The sequence below is a fragment of the Lathyrus oleraceus genome, chromosome 2, assembly GCF_024323335.1.
Source record: "Lathyrus oleraceus cultivar Zhongwan6 chromosome 2, CAAS_Psat_ZW6_1.0, whole genome shotgun sequence".
NCBI lineage: Eukaryota > Viridiplantae > Streptophyta > Magnoliopsida > Fabales > Fabaceae > Lathyrus > Lathyrus oleraceus.
The window spans coordinates 385,830,151-385,848,918 of record NC_066580.1 but is presented as its reverse complement, the minus strand read 5'-3'; positions in this window follow the sequence as shown (position 1 = coordinate 385,848,918).

Sequence of the window (18,768 nt, the reverse complement as noted above, 5' to 3'; positions counted from 1 at the left end):
TAGAATCTGATGGATCAAAAGCTGAAGACCAGACTCTAAAGAAGTCATCTTCTGAAGAGGTCAACGTCTGAAGGTTGTCTGAAGAAGTCAGCCTATGAAGACCGGACTTTGAAGAAGTCTACATTTGAAGATCAGGACATGAGCTAATCAAAGTGCAAGGACCAACGTGACTCTGATGGATCACTGTTAACCTCTGAACCTACTTTTTCACGTGAATATTTAAGCTCTATTTTCTCCATAGAGTCAGCTGAGATGCAACTAACCTCTTACAAGAAATAAATTTAAAATAAAATTTCAACGTCAAGAACCATTTGAAGAAACATCTCTATTCAAGCTTCTCAAAGACTCTATTTTATTGGATCTTCAACGACTCTTTTCCTTCTCTATTTAAGGAGTTGAGTACTTGATGAAAAATACACCTATTGACATTCAAAAGAGAAGTTACCCTGTCAAAATAAAGCACAGGTTGAACTTAGGATTTTTATCCTTGTATATCTTAGAAATACCTAAGCCTTAAAAAGAGGCTGTTTGCATTGTATTCTTTCTATACCTATAATTGTATATCAAATCTATTACCTAAACAATCATTTATCTGTTAGGTAGATTGTTAGAAGTGTCTTACTAAGTTTTTGACCATTTGAAGTCTCCTGCTTGTATGCTTGAGCATATAAGTCTCTTGCTTGAGTGCTTGAGCATAAAAGTCTCTTACTTTAGTGTTATAGTATTGGAAGTCTCTTGCTTGTGGACTTGAGAAAATTATAATTTTATGTGATTATAGTGAAAATCTCTTGTATGTACAAGGGTATTAGATTACTCTCAAGTTGTAAGAGGAACTAGGATAACTATGTGTGTCTCTCTTCTTTCTTGCATTTCATATCCGCTGTTTGCATCTGATTGAATCATATTCTATACATTATGTTTAGAATCTGACCAAGAGTTTTGAAAAAAAAGAAGAAGAAAAAGTCAACACAATTCAACCCTCCAATTCTTGTGTTTTTCTCACCTTCAGCTGACATCAGGGGACGACCAGTGTTTAACACTTACCAGTGGTGTAGAAAAGATCCCTAGAAAAACATATTGAATCTTGTCTGGTGTTTCTGATACTGGAAGTTGTACTCCTAATCCACATGCTGCTATTAATCATGATTATAACACTTCAGAAAAGAACAATTATACAACTAGACCTCCAACTTTCAGTGGAAACTCTACCGAGTTTTAATGGTGGAAAAGTAAGATGTATACTCATATCATAGGTCTTGATGATAAGTTACGGGATATTCTAGAAGATGGAATTAATATTCCAGTCAATAAAGTTAGAATGGTGTCTAACAGAAAAACTCTCACACCTATTCAGGAAAAGATCTATAGAAAACATCATTGAGTTAGAGGCATCTTGGTTGACGCTCTACCTCACTCAGAGTACATCAAAATAATTGATAAATCTACCGCTAAGACCATTTTTGAATTCCTATGAGCCACTTATGAAGGGAATCAACAAGTTAAGGAAGCTAAGGCTAACCTTCTGGTTCAACAATATGAGTTGTTTAGAATGAAGGAAGGTAAAAACATTGAAACCATGTTTTATAGGTTTCAAATTCTTGTGTCTGGACTTCAGGTTCTGAACAAGAGTTACACTATATCTGATCATGTCAAGAAGATTCTTAAGACTCTTCCTATCAGATAGAAACCTAAAGTGGAAACCATCAAGGAGGATAAAGACTTAAACACATTAAGTCTTGAAAGTCTTATCAACAATATCCAGAGCCATAAGATAGATCTCAATGGAGATGAACCTATCAGGAAGTCAATGCCTCTGCCTTTGAAATCTGTTGCTAAAACAACCAAGGCTCCTCAAATCAGAGAGTCTGAAGAAGTTTATCATGTAGAAGGTTCTGAAGATGATTCATATGATGAGGAAATGGCCTTTATATTCAAAAGGTTTAAGCATCTGGCCAAGAAAAATAAAATATTCTATGGCAGAAGTAGTGGCTTCAGAGGATCTATCTCCAAAGAAAAGAAGGATGACTATAAATGATGCTTCAACTACAAGAAACCTGGTCACTTCATTGTTGACTGTCCAGAAGTGAAAAAGGACAAGTAAAAGAAGGGAAGCTTTTAGAAGGATAACTTTATACATAAGTTAAAGAATAGTCTCATGGCAACATCCGATGAACTTGACAATGAAGAAGACTATGAAAAGGATGAAGTGCAAGCCAACCTTACTTTGATGGCTCTTACATCTTCTGAAGCTGAATCAAACTCATATTCTAGATAAGAGTCAGAGGAACAAGATGAGGTATTTTCTAAACTATCTTGTTATGATTTAATTACTTTCATTCAAGATCTCATGGGAAGATGTCAAGAGAAATTCATACACATGAAAATATTGAAGAAGCAATATGATATGTTGAAGGAAGAATTAAATAATGTTCAAAGCAAAAAGGAATTTCTAGAGAAAGATCATATTGCTCTAGTAAAGGAAGTGTATGATAAACCTCTTGATGATCATGAAATGGCTCTTCAAGAGTTTATCCTAAATGGTTTTAATAGAACTAAACTTGATTGCATGATTTATGGAGTAAGTATAAGCAAATCGGAATGTCTTGGTTACTCACAAAAATCTTTTAATCATAGGTTTGAAACCTTGAGTAAACCAAAAGATCATTCCTCTTTAAACTCTACTAAAAAAGGGCTTAACTCTTATTTTGTACCTGCTGCTGAAAATGCAAAGGTTTTGAACTAGTCAAAACCTAAAGTTGTTGAGTCAAGGGTTCTGAAGAAACCAGAACCTAAGACTCTAAAGTCAAAGGTTTTGAAGAAGCCAGAACCAAAGACATTAGGAGTTAACGTTCTGAAATGTTCAGAACCTAAGGACAAAGTTCATTCAAGACAACAAACTTTTAAATAAAAAGTCTTAAATGACCCAAAGCCTTATCATATGAAAGCAAAGGTACAAAACAATAGGAAACCTGTCAGAACTAACCCTAAAGGACCCATAAGACTATGAGTACCTAAATATCAAATTGTTTTTGCTACATATATGCTTAAAGGAGGAAGCAAGGCAAAAATCATGGTACCTGGACAGTGGCTGCTCACGACATATGATAGGAGAAAAGCTTATGTTTCAAACCCTAACTCTGAAAGAGAGAGGAACTGTGGGATTTGGAGGAAACCAGAAAGGAAATATCATTGATATAGGTACTATAGGTAACTCCTCTGTCTCAATTAATAACGTTTGGCTTGTAGATGGACTTAAACATAACCTACTGAGCATTAGTCAATTTTGTGACAGTGGTTATGAAGTTATGTTTAATAAGAAAAACTGTATAGTCATGAATGAATCTGACAAGTCCATAATGTTCAAAGGTAGGAGGAAATACAATGTTTATAAAATTATTTTTTTTGAACTGGTTGATCATAAGGTACTTTTCCTTATATCAGTAAGTGATGAGAAATGGCTATGGCGCAGAAGGTTAGGTCACACTAATTGGAGATTAATCTCTAAACTTAGCAAGTTGAAACTTATTAAAGGTTTTCCAAAACTCAATTATCACTCAGATGCTCTTTGTGGAGCATGCCAAGTAGGGAAAATTAGTAAATTTTCTTTCAAAACTAAAAACATTGTCTCTACCTCCAGGCCCTTAGAACTGCTTCACATATATTTGTTTAGTCCTGTTAGTACTGCATCAATCAATAGGAAAAAATATGGATTAGTCACTATTGATGAATATAGCAGATAAACTTGGGTTAAATTCCTTATAACCAAGGATGAATCATATGATGTGTTCAGCATCTTCTGCAAACAAGTACAAACTGAAAATGAATTATTTTTTGTGAAGGTAAGAAGTGATCATGGTGGTGAATTTGAAAATGAGCCATTTGAACTTTTTGTGAAAAACATGGAATTATCCATGGGTTATCTTATCCTATAAATCCACAATAAAATCGAGTTGTAGAGAGAAAGAACAGATCTTTACAAGAAATGGTCAGAACCATGATCCATGAAAACAACTTACCTAAGTACTTGTAGGAAGAAGCCGTAAACAGAACATGTTATGTTCATAATATAATCTATATTAGATCTATTATGAATAAGATTTCATATTATCTATTCAAAGGAAGAAAACCAATCAATTCTTCTTTTCATCAGTTTGGATGTACATGTTACATCCTGAACAATAAAGTTTATCTTAAGAAATTTGATACCAAAGCTCAAAAGGGTATCTTTTTAGGATACTCTGAACGGTCAAAGGTATACAGGGTGTATAACTCTGAAACCAATATTGTTTAAGAGTCAATACACATCAAATTTGATGACAAAGATCTTGATGGTAAAATGTCAGAGCTAGTTCAATTTTTTTTAGAAATTTGTGTATCTGAAGACACATCAGGAGCTAGAGGTCTAGAAGATGGAAGTTCAGAAGCTAGCAATCCATTAGAAGCTAGATACTGTAGCGGTGTATTCGTCGCTATATGATTTATTGATTAAACCATAAGCAAAGCATACAATGAATCGAGTCGCCACCGCACTTTTATTTATCCTACGGACTGGTTAAAAAGCGAACAAAAACCTAAGAAGTTTTACACGTAGAAAACTAATGAAAAAGATCAGAGAATCTGGATAAGGGATAAATTACGCAATGGGAAGGTGTTAGGCACCCATCACGTCCTAGGTACTCCTAGGGAGCCCTTTTCACACTTGTTGTATAAAAATGTTTATTTGTTTCGACATATTGTGCAAACATGAATGGGATGATGAGAAAAGAATGTACATTTTAATTATTTTTGTGTTCGAACGGATGAACCCGTTGCCTACGTACCTTCCATCAAAGGTAAGGATCAAAACGCCGTAGTTCGGCTAAAAGATTTCCAAAAATTAATGAGTTCATTTTAAAACACAAGCACTAAGGCTCTTCATTACCAATGGGAGAAAACTCAACCAACATCAACAATCCACCATGCGAGGATGGCTTCAACATACTAGTGAGGGGTTAACCCTATAATAAGTATGGAAGACTTACAATCAACTCACTAAGGATAAGGTAAGATTTACATCAACCACTATGGTAATTAAAACCTACGGCTAATGTATGAAAACATATTAACAATGGACAAAGCCAAAACAATTGAATGGGTGAAGTTAATTGATTATGATTATTCACAAAATATGGTCAAGGTATGATTAAGATTGATTCAAAGAAGTGTTATGAAATGTGAAGTTTGAAAAATCAAGGACTTAAGGTCCAAGTTTCTAATTTGAAAAGAGGTGAGAATGTTTGCACAACAAGTCAAAGTTTTTGAAAACAAAGTGTGAAAAAGTTTAGGACAAAGATGGTATGGATGATGGATTGTAAAACTTCTTATAAAGGTTCACCTCTTGAAATCATATAGAAGATGATTCAAGTGTGTCCTTAGGAATGAGGCAACAAAGCGAGTAAAGGTAAAGCAAGGTGATACCGGATGCCATCAATGGTCTTATACCAATCTCACAAACAAAAGCGGATATCGGATACCAATAAATGGGTTTACACCAATCTCCTAAAATAAACAAGACTTGGACGTCGAACGCCAATCTATCTGGACTTATACCAACCTCCAAAGTATGGTCATAGGAATACAAATGCCACATCACAGGGACTTACAATTGCATCCACTCATACAACAAACAAGAGCAAGGGAGATACGAGTGACCAATGAGGTCTTACACTCTATCCTTCCATATCATGGGAGCAAAAGCCAATCAACATGGACTTACAATGGTCCTCAATGGGCAAACAAACAAACCACAAAGGTATACAATAATGATCATACAAGAATTAACAATCAATAATGATGAATGCACAATGGCAAGCAAGTATATACAAATGCAACAATCAATCAAGCAAACAAAGTCATTTAGCAACCACTATAACCAAACAAGGAGGCTCAATCAAAGGGTTTGACTTAAAAAGTCCACTGGAATAGGTGAATGGCGCTCTTAACCTTGACATTGAGAGTCAAGGTGAAGCAGATGAAAGGATATGAGGGGTGTGCCTCATCACTCTTATCCCTGGTCAGAGAGAGTATTGAATATCAGAAGGTGTGGGAGTTCAGAAAGATGGAACTCTCTCCACAAATTAGACTCGATAGATCTTGGGTTAGGATCTCAATGCTACAACCATGTAATGGGAGCAAGGAGAAGACTCACAGAATAGTGGGAGATAGGCTACATATCTCTTATATCCACCAATTGCCTCAAATGAGGACTTTTCCTGCTTAGAACAAACATAAACAATCACAATCATTGCCTCTTAAGGAGGACTTCAGACAGTTGCCTGGCTAAATAACAAGCCAGGTCTTCCAGACTACATGGAGACAAGAGAGTCTACCTCAATGCAAATGCTATACAAGCAAAGCAATGCAAGTTCTTAAGAGAACTGAGCAACTATGGGTACCTGAAATCGATCAAATATAATCAGCGTCCCAATCATTATCTCAAAACAACAACATAAGAATCAACAAATAATGTACAATCCAATAATAATGTGCATAGCACAAAGCTCAAGTGAACCAAGCACCCTACAACACAAACAAGTTAATTCACAATAGTCAAATGAAACAATTCAACTTGCATTAATTCCTTTTAAGCACTTTGCTTCTTAACCTGAAAAGTCAAAGTCAAACTCAAACATGAGTAACAAGACCACTAGGACAAGCCTAGGGTCAAAAGGATGGAAAAATGTTAAAACAGCAAGTGAAACATGATCAAAATCAAGGTAATTCAATTAAGAAGAGGATCCAATTGGCCTCACATCCAAACTATGCACTAATTTCATTTTATGCACAATTTAACTCAAAGTAAGCAAATGTGAATCACAAATGAGTAAACAACAAGATCACAACCAAACAAATATCAAAACAGCTCAATAAATTCCACAAAAATTCTATTCTAAACAGAACATATTCAATGAGCTACATGTCAATTTTCATGCCATTTGGATGAGAGGAGCTATGTCAATTAAATCAACATGTCAATGCATGCAAAAATCAACCTAAACTAGGTCACAAAACAAGTGTCAACTTCAATCAACTGTAAAACAGTGAGATCAAATTAGAAATGAGTGGGACCAAAGCCAAATTACAGCTAAACATGTTAGGAAACACTCCACCAAATTTCATATGCATAGGATAAGGGATGAGTATTTAACAAGTCATGTAAGTTTGCTACTCAAGAAACAATCCAAAAATGCTAAACAGCAATCAAAAATGTCAATCAATTAGAAAATGGATCAATTAAATCCACAAAAAATCATGGTGAAACCTAACATATAAAAGTCATCTCATGCAAAAAATCAGAGCCATAGGCCTAGTGAAAGCATGGAAAATTAAACCATGAACACATCAAAGTATAGTGTGACACATATTGTCACACTCAAAAAGATTAAATCAATCTATCAAACCAGAGATCCAAAAATTACAAATTATGCACCAAAATCTCCAGGCATGAGTCAAGAATCATCATATGAAATTTCATTCAATTTGGATAATGTATGGTTATTTGGTGATTAAAATGGTAAAACATATGAATAATGTACACATGACAAGAATCAATAAGCCATTCCAAAAAATTACCAGGCACAACTTGAGTTACTATGCCTAAAAAATTCTAGAGAAAATTTGGGATCTAACAAAAAAAATCTCAATTAATTTGGACTAAAATTGAATTTAATATGATTTTTGGAAGTTTTGTTAATTTATTGAAATATTTATTTAAAGTGATTTATGGATTAAATTAGAACGAAATGGCATTATGGTAATAATCCCCAGCCAGGCTAAAACGGTACAGCTTCATTTATGCGGTGTCAGCGCTCCATTGGTTCTTCCGAGCGGGAAACAAGTTTTGAAATTGGCATGGCACGGAATCAAGATTGAAGCACGGGATTTTTCCAGAAAACTGCTGTTCTTAGCGTGTTCTTCGTCCATCACCTCCAGATTCGGTTACGAGCAAATCTCAACCAAATCGAACAAGCCGTATACCATTCTCTCCGTCTCTCCACGTAGATCACAGTTATGGCAACGAAAATGTCTAAAGATTAACGTACATAAAGATCCGATCGAAAGAAGTTTTGTCATACAATCTTTAAATCACGATATCTCGATGATTAGTGGATGAAATCGCATGGTTCAAACGTCAAGTTACTCTACGTTCCAAGATCTATCGAATCCATATAACAATTGCAAGAATTAACGAGTTCGATTTCCAACCTTATTGATGTGCAGCTCGTGTATCCCCGTGTTTTCGGCTTTGATTCTTGAAAACAGATGAAGGATAATGATTATGAAGATGATTGGTGAAGAACTTTCAGCTCAACGATGCTTGGATCATGAGGATTCGCCAACTGCCATGTGAGAACTCAAGCTTGCAACAGTGTGAATTGGCCACGATTTTGCTTCAATCTCCACAAACAGAACTTGCAAATTACCTGCACATGAAGAATCTACAAAGAATTTGCAAAAAGTTTGGTGAAATCTTGATGAATTGAAGAAAAAGTGAATGTGAAAAAATGTGAAAATTGAGAGAATTTTTGTGAGTTTTTTGGATTGGATCTGAAAAAGTGATTTTTTGAGAAACAGTTACAATTAAGCTTTTATATGTGCCCTTAATCCAGACTTAAATCATGATTAGCACAAAAATTGGTGATTAGCAAATGTAGCTTGTAATGCATTTTGGCCTTTTTGCCCTTGGATGGTTTTGATCAATGGAACAGTGTTTTCTCACTTCAAGCAAATCATAAATCATATTTGGAAGCTATTGGCATTGGTCCCATGTCAAAATTCCATGTACTTTGAGATTTGGACCATTTTGCCCTTGCTTTTTAATTGGTACACTTGAAAAATGACCTTTTTATGTGAAGGATTTTGGCAAAATGTGATGATGGATTTGGATAGTACATGTCAAATGTAGTTTGCTCAAAGAAGAACCATCCAATTTGGCCATTCCATGTGAAAGTTATGCCACTTTGAATTTAGGCATTTTCTGAAAATGATTTGACCATAACTTGCCAACCACACATGGGAAATGAGTGTTCTTGGACTTTTTGGAAAGGTGAGATCAAGATCTTCAACTTTCATGTTGGACAAAATTTTATTTGAAGCTTGGTTCATGATGTAATTTTGAGGAGCATAACTTTCCATTTTGGGCAGGTGAGAATTACAGGTCATTTCCATTTTGGGAAACTTTTTGTCTGACCTCAAATCCTTGAACCTTGATCTTTGAAATGTTGAATGAGGCTTATATGGACATGAATGAGACTTTTCCAACCATCTCACACCTTCCAATTCCTGATTAAATGCACAGTTGGCCTTAATTGACCACAGTTGACTTTTCTAGGGTTTTGGTTGACTGGGCTATGTTCTGATGAATTTCAAGCCTCTTTCTCTTGAGATCTTGATACCAAATGATGTCACAACTCATATGAATCTTTGATGAATGATCATGGTGCCCAAATTCTTCAAGAATGGCCACTATCCATTGCTCAATGACTTGCTTGACTGATTGACTGATGATTGCTTCAGCTGCAAGAAACAAGGTCAGATGACAATATTTTTGTACTTTTTGGTTAGTAAACAAATGAAAAGCAATGACATACAAATGCAATACATGCTTGGTGATCAAGAATCACACTCACAAGGTGACCCACCCACTAGGAGGGAAGCTAGGGTATGCAATGATCCTTGAGGCCATGATATGATATGATATGGGCCATGAGGGATCTTAGGGCAAAAATTGGGGTCTTACAGATGCCCCTATTTAAGGTCATTCTAGCCGGAGAAGTGAAGTTTAGAAATCTTCATCTCGACACGGTAGAATGGGCTTAAATAATAGTAATGAGACAAATTTTGGTCCCTAAGAGACCTCATGATGCAGATGTATGCATGTAAAAGACACAAACTCTGTGGGGATTATGGTTCACATAGAAGAAAAGACGATCCATCGGAGTAGTACACCCACCAGAAGCATAGACTCTAACAGGACTCTTATTGGGGATAATAAAAGAAAAAGAATGCGCGAGCAGGCCACGACTTTGAGTTGGGGAAAACACAACTGACACAACGTGTGCAAGGCACGACTCTGATTAGGATAACAGAAATCAGACTGGAGACCTCACTGGGTAAGTGAAAGGACTCACACTGGGGATAAGAAGGAAATTCCAAGGGAACACAATCCATTGGAAAGACTCAAGCCGACCCACAAAATGCGTGTACTGGGGAGAACACCAATACAGCAACACAAATAGCAACACAAACCCGCTGGGGAAATCTAGAAAAGACTTTCCAGGGGAAGCCAAGGATGAGATGTTACCGGTATAAGGGCAACAAACTCAGGAAGAATGAATATCTAAGACCGGTATAAGGGTGAGAGATATCAATCAATCCAAACATCTGAGAAAGACCTGAAAAAGGTACATAACTCGGGCAAATCTGACTCCGCAAGGGACCAAGGTCATAATAGGGAGCAGAAAGGAAGGAACACCAGGGATACCGAAGTATATAATAGGTGACCGACCGAAGCGTGAATTGGTATATATGCCAAGACACTCATCATCCTGAAGAAAAGCTAGAAAAACAGACTTGTTTATAGGATGGATATTCAATTCCACAAGGAATATGAATCTTACTCTGCGGAGAAAACAATCAACAGATTGACCCAAGGGTGCATGAGACATATTATTCATTACCGGCAGACCGTGAATAATATACTCGAAAAAAGGAGAGACACCAGAGATACCGAGGTATATAATAGGTGACTAACCAAAGACGTGAATTGGTATATATGCCAAAACACACATCATCCGAAGGGAGGGCTTGAAAAAGCAAATCGACTTACAGGATGGACTTCCGAATCCACAACAGGAAAACGAATCTTACTCAACTGGGGACACAAACCCAAATAGTGCATGAGATACAATATCCATTACCGTCAGAACGTGGATAGAATACTCGCATGAGATATATTATTCATTACCGGCAGACCGTGAATAATATACTCGAAAAAAGGAGAGACACCAGAGATACCGAGGTATATAATAGGTGATCTACCGAAACGTGAATTGGTATATATGCCAAAACACTCATCATCCAAAACACAAACTGGTTAAAGGACGGATATTCGATTCTACAAAGAATACGAACCTTACTCTACTGAGGAAGATCAACAAAGGATTCCAACCAAAGAGTGAAAGAGATATATTATTCATTACCGGCAGACCGTGAATAACATACTCGAAAGGAAAAGGCACCAGAGATACCGAAGTATATAATAGGTGACTAACCAAAAAGAGAGACAATCGATACCAAGCATCCGGGTAAACGAAAGACAACTCAAAGAGGATAAATTGCAAGCATCCGGCAATTATCTAATCAACAAAGAAATATTCGACTCCGCCAAGGGAAATAACGAATCTTACTCGACTAGGGAAACACAAAAGGCTTCGACAGAAGAGTGCATGAGATATATTATCCATTACCGTCAGAACGTGGATAACATACTTGCATGGAAGATTATCCACAACCAGTTACTGGGTTAACAAAGGATAAATCTACCGAAAAGAAAGGCATCGGGATACCAACCAGGTATATAATGATGACCAATCAAAAGGGCAACAATCATTACCGAGCAAACGGGTAAACGAAGGCGATCCGCTGAGAATGAATTGCAAGCATCCGGCAATTATTCACAGGGACTGGCTGGGGATACATTGATAAACAATCAATGATCTGGGGAGCAAATCACTAGCAAACGGTGAAAAGACCCACTGGCAACTTCAAAAGGGATAACATTGCGAGCATACGGCAATGATCCAGAAGACAACTTGCTGGGGATAAATTGCTAGCATCCGGCAATTATCCAAAAGCAAAGAGGAAATATCAACATCGAACAACGAATGAAGATAATCACAAAAAGTAACCATCATCGGTTAGGATGAACAACAAGGTTAACTCTGCAAAGGAGAGAAATTAGGGTTTACAACTACCGAATACTGGGTAGAAACCAAAGATTCAGCTGGGATAAAATTGCTAGCAACCGGCAATTATCCAACTGTACCATGAGGTACAAACTCCGATGGGGAGAACAACACACAACATGGGATTTACAACTACCGAATACGGGGTAGAAGACCACAAACTCCACTGGGGATAGGGTGAATGAAGGCTAAATACGGATCACTTATTCAACTTATTCCACAGGGCAACGCAAACTCTGTTGGGGATAAAAATCACAACAACAGGAAATCCACCAACAACCAGAACGAACCACAAAGGTTACCTCTGCTAGGGGAAAAGATAGGACTTACAACTACCGAATACGGGGTAGTAGCCATACTCTGGTGGGAATAACCACAAATTAGGGTTTACATCTACCGAATACTGGGTAGAAAACCAACAACTCCGCGTGGGGATGGAACGAATCACAAATCCGCACGGGAAACAAAATAGGGTTTATAACAAACCACAAACTGCTGGAGAGCAGGCAAACAGGATTTATGACTACCGACAACTGGGTAGAAGACCAACAACTCTTGCTCGAGGAATAAAAGGTGTATAACCACAAATTCCGCAAAGAAGCAAGGAACATAGGACTTACAACTACCGGTTATTGGGTAGAGGCCCAAAAAAATTCCGCTGGGGATAAATGAATTGATGCCGGTTACTGGGCAAATCATCCATTTCTTCCACAGGGAAGCACAAGAAACGGTCGACAAAACGCCGATTCGGGATTGATCCGAAAAGACAGACTGAATCAAAACACGTCCTATGAGGATATAACTCAATAGGAAAATCCATCCCAATATATGTGTTGGGAGGAAACGGAAGAAACTGTCATCCACGAGGACATATCTCAGTGGGGAACTGCAGAAGGAAAGACAAACACTTTCTGCTTATGGGCTGACTCTATATGGAGAGATTTAAAACACCCGACATCTGCTTGGGAAGATCTATAAAGAGATCTATATCACCCCTAGCAGGAGAACAACAAACAAAGGATATATGGCAAACATGCACTATGAATATCTGAATGTTTTATGATTATGCATGAATATGCGTGATTTATGTTTGATGAATGCTGACAACACAAACATATCTAACACAACCAGGTCCAGGAATCAAACGCCGGGTACTATACTTCCAGGGAAAAAACCAACTGGAAAGCCAATTTGCTAGAGATCTGCGCGCTGTAAAGCAAAGATCTGCGGGTACTGCAGGGGATACAAAGAGATCAGGATACACTAAATCTCTGAGCAATGGATCAGCAAAACAACCCAGACAGGGTACAGACAGTCACAACAGGCAAAACTGCCACCAAGACCAATCTGTAGGGGATCAGGAGAATCCTAAGGATATCTGCAGGGGATCTCAACATCAACTGAGAAACAAGAGTTCATGGCTCAACCAAGAACTGCTGCAAAAGCAACTCCAAACAGCTCCGGGGAACAACCCACTGCAGGAGAATCATCTAAGTAGAATCTAACTGCACAAGCAACTCTACTGGGGAAAAGCTATCAGCTACTCTCTTGGGGAACAACCCACTGAAGGAGAAAGCACCACACAAGCAGATTCTGCCACAAGCCACTCTACTCGGGGAGAACGTACAACCGACGGATCACACAAGTAGATTCTGCAAATAGCCACTCTACTGAGGATCAAGAGTAAATCAGGAAATCATTCCAATCTTTGGGATGCTAGAGCCACCAACCGACCCTACTGGGGATTGAGATAGCTTTCAACAGGCATAAACTGCCACAACAACCATTCTGCAGACTAAGCTGGGAAAAATGGAAAGCAACCATGCTGAGGAGAGACACAACAACTCCGCTGGCAACTGCACTGAGGAGAGACTACTGCTGGAGAAGAAAACGAAGTCTTCGACAACATCTCTGCTTACGATTATACTGGGGGACAACCCCACCAACAGCTTTGCCTGCGACAAATGCTGAGGAAAGCGGTAAGGCATCGGGATATCAACCCACCGACCACTGAATCTACCACAATGAGAACAACCATGCTGGGGAGATTACTGCTGGAGAAGAAACTGAGTCTTCAACAACATCTCTGCTTGGGGAACAACCCCAACAGCAAAGCGGGAGAAAGAGGATACAATCAAATGCCAGGAATATGAACCAATGTCTTACCTGTTGGGAATCATACCACCCTCGGGAGAGCACTGAGACATCCCTGAGTATCCTTTTGTCATTGTGAATATTCACTTTGTTTAAAACAACAATTTTTGAAAAATTTGTTTGTTTAAAACAATGACATTTTATCAATTAAAACATGCAAACATTTGTTGAATTGAAACAAATAAGAGTGCAAAGAACTGGATAAAAGCTCAAATTTATTTGATGGAATGGTAGCCTGCAAATGGCAAGACTCCGTAGATCTGTACAAATTTGAAATCAGTGATATATATTGGAAGAGGGCTACATTGAACATAATGATCCTTTCTCTACCAATTTGAATCTCGACGTATGCGAAGCTTCAGTTGACGACGAATCGAGAATCTTCTGACGAAAAGACGGCTGGTGACCCGAAAGTCTTGTCAGGATGCAGTTACTTGCCAAATCCCTAATTTTTGCCTAGATTGCCCCAGGGTGAGGTACTCAATCTAGCGGGATGCAAATATATTCTTTTTTCAAATCTCTAATTTTTGCCTGGATTACCCTTGCGGGTTCTCCACCGAGACGCTCATTTTTGCCTAAGCCGCCCTTTCGGGTTTTCAACTTAGCGAGCTATTCTGTTTTTCATTTGCACATACTTTTTTTTTAGGCAAAGTATTTCTTGACTGCATCTGAATTCACAGGACGAGTGAAATCCTCCCCATCCATTGTTGTAAGCATCAAAGCTCCGCCTGAAAAGGCTCTCTTAACAACATATGGACCCTCGTAGTTTGGAGTCCACTTGCCCCTGGAATCGGGCACGAAAGACAAAACTTTCTTGAGCACGAGGTCACCTTCTCGGAACACACGAGGCTTGACCTTCTTATCGAATTCTTTCTTCATTCTCTGCTGATATAACTGACCATGGCACATGGCAGTCAATCGTTTCTCTTCAATCAGATTCAACTGGTCATAACGACTCTGAATCCATTCAGCATCAGTCAACTTAGCTTCCATCAAGACTCTCATTGATGGGATCTCCACCTCTACTGGGAGAACAACTTCCATGCCGTAAACAAGAGAAAAAGGGGTTGCCCCCGTTGAAGTGCGTACAGATGTACGATAACCATGCAAAGCAAATGGCAACATCTCATGCCAATCTTTGTACGTAACTGTCATCTTCTGGATAATCTTCTTGATATTCTTATTAGCAGCTTCAACAGCCCCATTCATCTTAGGTCTGTAGGGAGAGGAATTATGGTGTGCAATCTTGAATTCAGCGCACAACTCATCCATCATCTTATTATTCAAATTAGATCCATTATCAGTAATGATCTTATCTGGCACACCATAACGGTAAATCAGCTGGTTCTTGATAAACTTCACAACCACCTATCTGGTCACGTTCGCGTACGAAGCGGCTTCAACCCATTTGGTGAAGTAGTCAATTGCTACGAGAATAAACCTGTGTCCGTTGGACGCTTTCGGCTCAATCATGCTGATCATGTCGATTCCCCACATAGAGAAAGGCCATGGTGATGAAATCACATTCAGAAGTGTCGGAGGAATATGAATCTTATCCGCGTAAATTTGATACTTGTGGCATTTCTTCACATACTTGCAGCAGTCAGACTCCATTGTCAGCCAATAGTAGCCTGCTCTCAACATCTTCTTAGCCATGGCATGTCCATTGGAATGAGTACCAAATGAACCCTCATGGACCTCAGTCATCAACAGGTTTGCTTCGTGTCTATCCACGCATCTGAGCAAAACCATATCAAAATTTCTTTTATACAACACTTCACCACTGAGGTAGAAACTGCCTGACAACCTTCTCAACGTTTTCCTATCTTTCACAGATGCCCCAGGCGGGTAGACCTGGTTCTGGAGGAAATTCTTGATATCAAAGTACCAAGGCTTGTCATCATTCGCTTCTTCGATTGCAAATATGTGAGCTGGTCTATCCAAGCGCATCACGGCAATATTGGGAACTTCATTCCAATATTTGACAACTATCATGGAGGCGAGCGTAGCAAGAGCATCTGCCATCCGATTATCCTCTCGAGGAATATGATGAAAGTCAACTTCTGTAAAGAATGTTGAAATCCTTCTTGCATAATCTCTGTATGGAATGAGACTTGGCTGATTCGTCTCCCACTCACCCTTGATCTGATTGACAACTAGGGCCGAATCACCATAAACATCAAGATGCTTGATTCTCAAATCAATACATTCTTCAAGTCCCATAATACAGGCCTCATACTCTGCCATATTATTCGTGCATTTGAAAGTTAGCCTTGCTGTAAGCGGAATATGCGTGCCGTGAGGAGTAATGATTACTGCCCCAATTCCATTTCCATACTGATTTACAGCGCCATCAAACACCATCGTCCATCTGGAACCAGGTTTTGGACCTTCATCAAGTATAGGCTCATCACAATCTTTCATTTTTAAATACAAAATTTCCTCATCAGGGAAGTCGTACTGAACGGACTGATGATCTTCAATTGGCTGGTGCGCTAAATGGTCAGCCAAGATACTACCTTTGATAGCTTTCTGAGCTCGATACTCAATATCATACTCAGACAACAACATCTGCCAACGGGCAATCCTCCCGGTTAAAGCAGGCTTCTCGAAAATATACTTAATTGGATCCATTCTGGATATCAACCAAGTTGTATGATTTATCATGTACTGGCGCAACCGCTTAGCAGCCCAAGCCAAAGCACAGCACGTCTTCTCAAGCATAGAGTACCGAGACTCACAATCAGTAAACTTCTTACTGAGGTAGTATATAGCAGATTCTTTCTTCCCTGATTCATCTTGCTGACCGAGGACACAACCCATCGAGTCTTCAAGTACAGTCAAATACATAATCAGAGGTCTTCCTTCTACAGGCGGAGACAAGATCGGAGGTTCGGACAGATATTCTTTGATACTGTCGAAAGCTTTCTGGCAATCCTCGGTCCAATCATGAGATTAATCTTTCCGAAGGAGCTTGAATATCGGCGCACATGTGGCAGTCATGTGGGATATAAATCTGGAAATGTAATTCAAGCGGCCAAGAAAACCTCGGACTTGCTTTTCAGTTTTGGGTGCAGGCATCTCTTGTATTGCTTTGACCTTTGCAGGATCAACTTCAATACCTCTCTCGCTGACTACGAAACCCAACAACTTGCCGGAACGGACTCCAAATGTACATTTGTTTGGATTCAGGCGAAGTCTAAACTTCCTCAGACGCTGAAAAAGCTTCAACAAATGCTCAACATGTTCAACTTCCGTTCGGGACTTGGCAATCATATCATCAACATAGACCTCTATCTCCTTGTGCATCATATCATGAAACAAGGTAGTCATACCTCTTTGATACGTGGCTCCAGCGTTCTTCAAATCGAAGGGCATCACTCGATAACAGAATGTTCCCCAAGGGGTGATGAATGTTGTCTTCTCCATATCCTCGGGTGCCATCTTGATTTGATTATATCCGGAAAATCCGTCCATAAAGGAAAAGACTTTGAATTTAGCTGTATTGTCTACCAACATATCGATGTGTGGTAGAGGAAAATCATCTTTAGGACTAGCTTTATTCAAATCTCTGTAATCAACGCACATACGGACTTTTCCGTCCTTCTTAGGAACAGGCACAATATTAGCCACCCATTGAGGATATGTAGAAGTCACCAGAAACCCCGCATCAATCTGCTTCTGAACTTCCTCTTTGATCTTCACTGCCATATCTGGATGAGTTCTTCTGAGCTTCTGCTTCACAGGCACGCACTCAGGCTTTAAAGGAAGGAAATGTTGCACAATATCTGTATCTAGACCCGACATGTCTTCATAGGACCAAGCGAAGATATCTGAATATTCTCGTAGCAATTCAATCAGATCCTTCTTGACAGACCCTTCAAGAAGTGCCCCAATCTTCACCAAACGAACACAATCCTCAGACCCCAAGTTGACTGTTTCCAAATTTTCAAGGTGCGGCTGAATGATCTTCTTCTCGTGCTCAAGGAGACGGGAAATCTCATCAGGAATTCCTTCAACATCATCTTCCTCTGCCTCGAATACAGGGCATTCAAAATTGGGAGATGGTGTTGGATCATTATGTTCAATGGGTTTTAAGATCAACCTGCATAATGATTTTGGTTAATGAAAAACTTTAGAATTTAGACAAGCAAATCATTATGCAGATGAAAAATGTTTGCTTTTATTCTTGTTTTTTCTTTATGGGTTTTTTGTGATCACTGATTTCATGCAAAAAAAGCAAAAAGTGAAAACAAAAGGAAAAACAAATGTTTAACAATGCATTAATTGAATGAAAACATCATTGTATATATGCTGCCAACAATGTCATCACTTCTCCTTTTGGCATGGGAGAAGGGTTTTAAACAAAGTGAACAATTACTCTGATCTATGGATGACTGTAGGAACATCTACAGCGACCCAATTGTGGCAGACACCACCGAGAATAACGAAATTGTTCACATCCTCTGCGTCCTCTTCCAAGATAGCAGCAGCTTCTTCTTCAGGTTGATCATCGTGGATGAATCCTCCACTCGTGAACAAACCTTGCTCATTAAACGCCCCAGAACAGTAGCCAATGCCAGCCTGGGATCTATTGTCTTCCATCTCA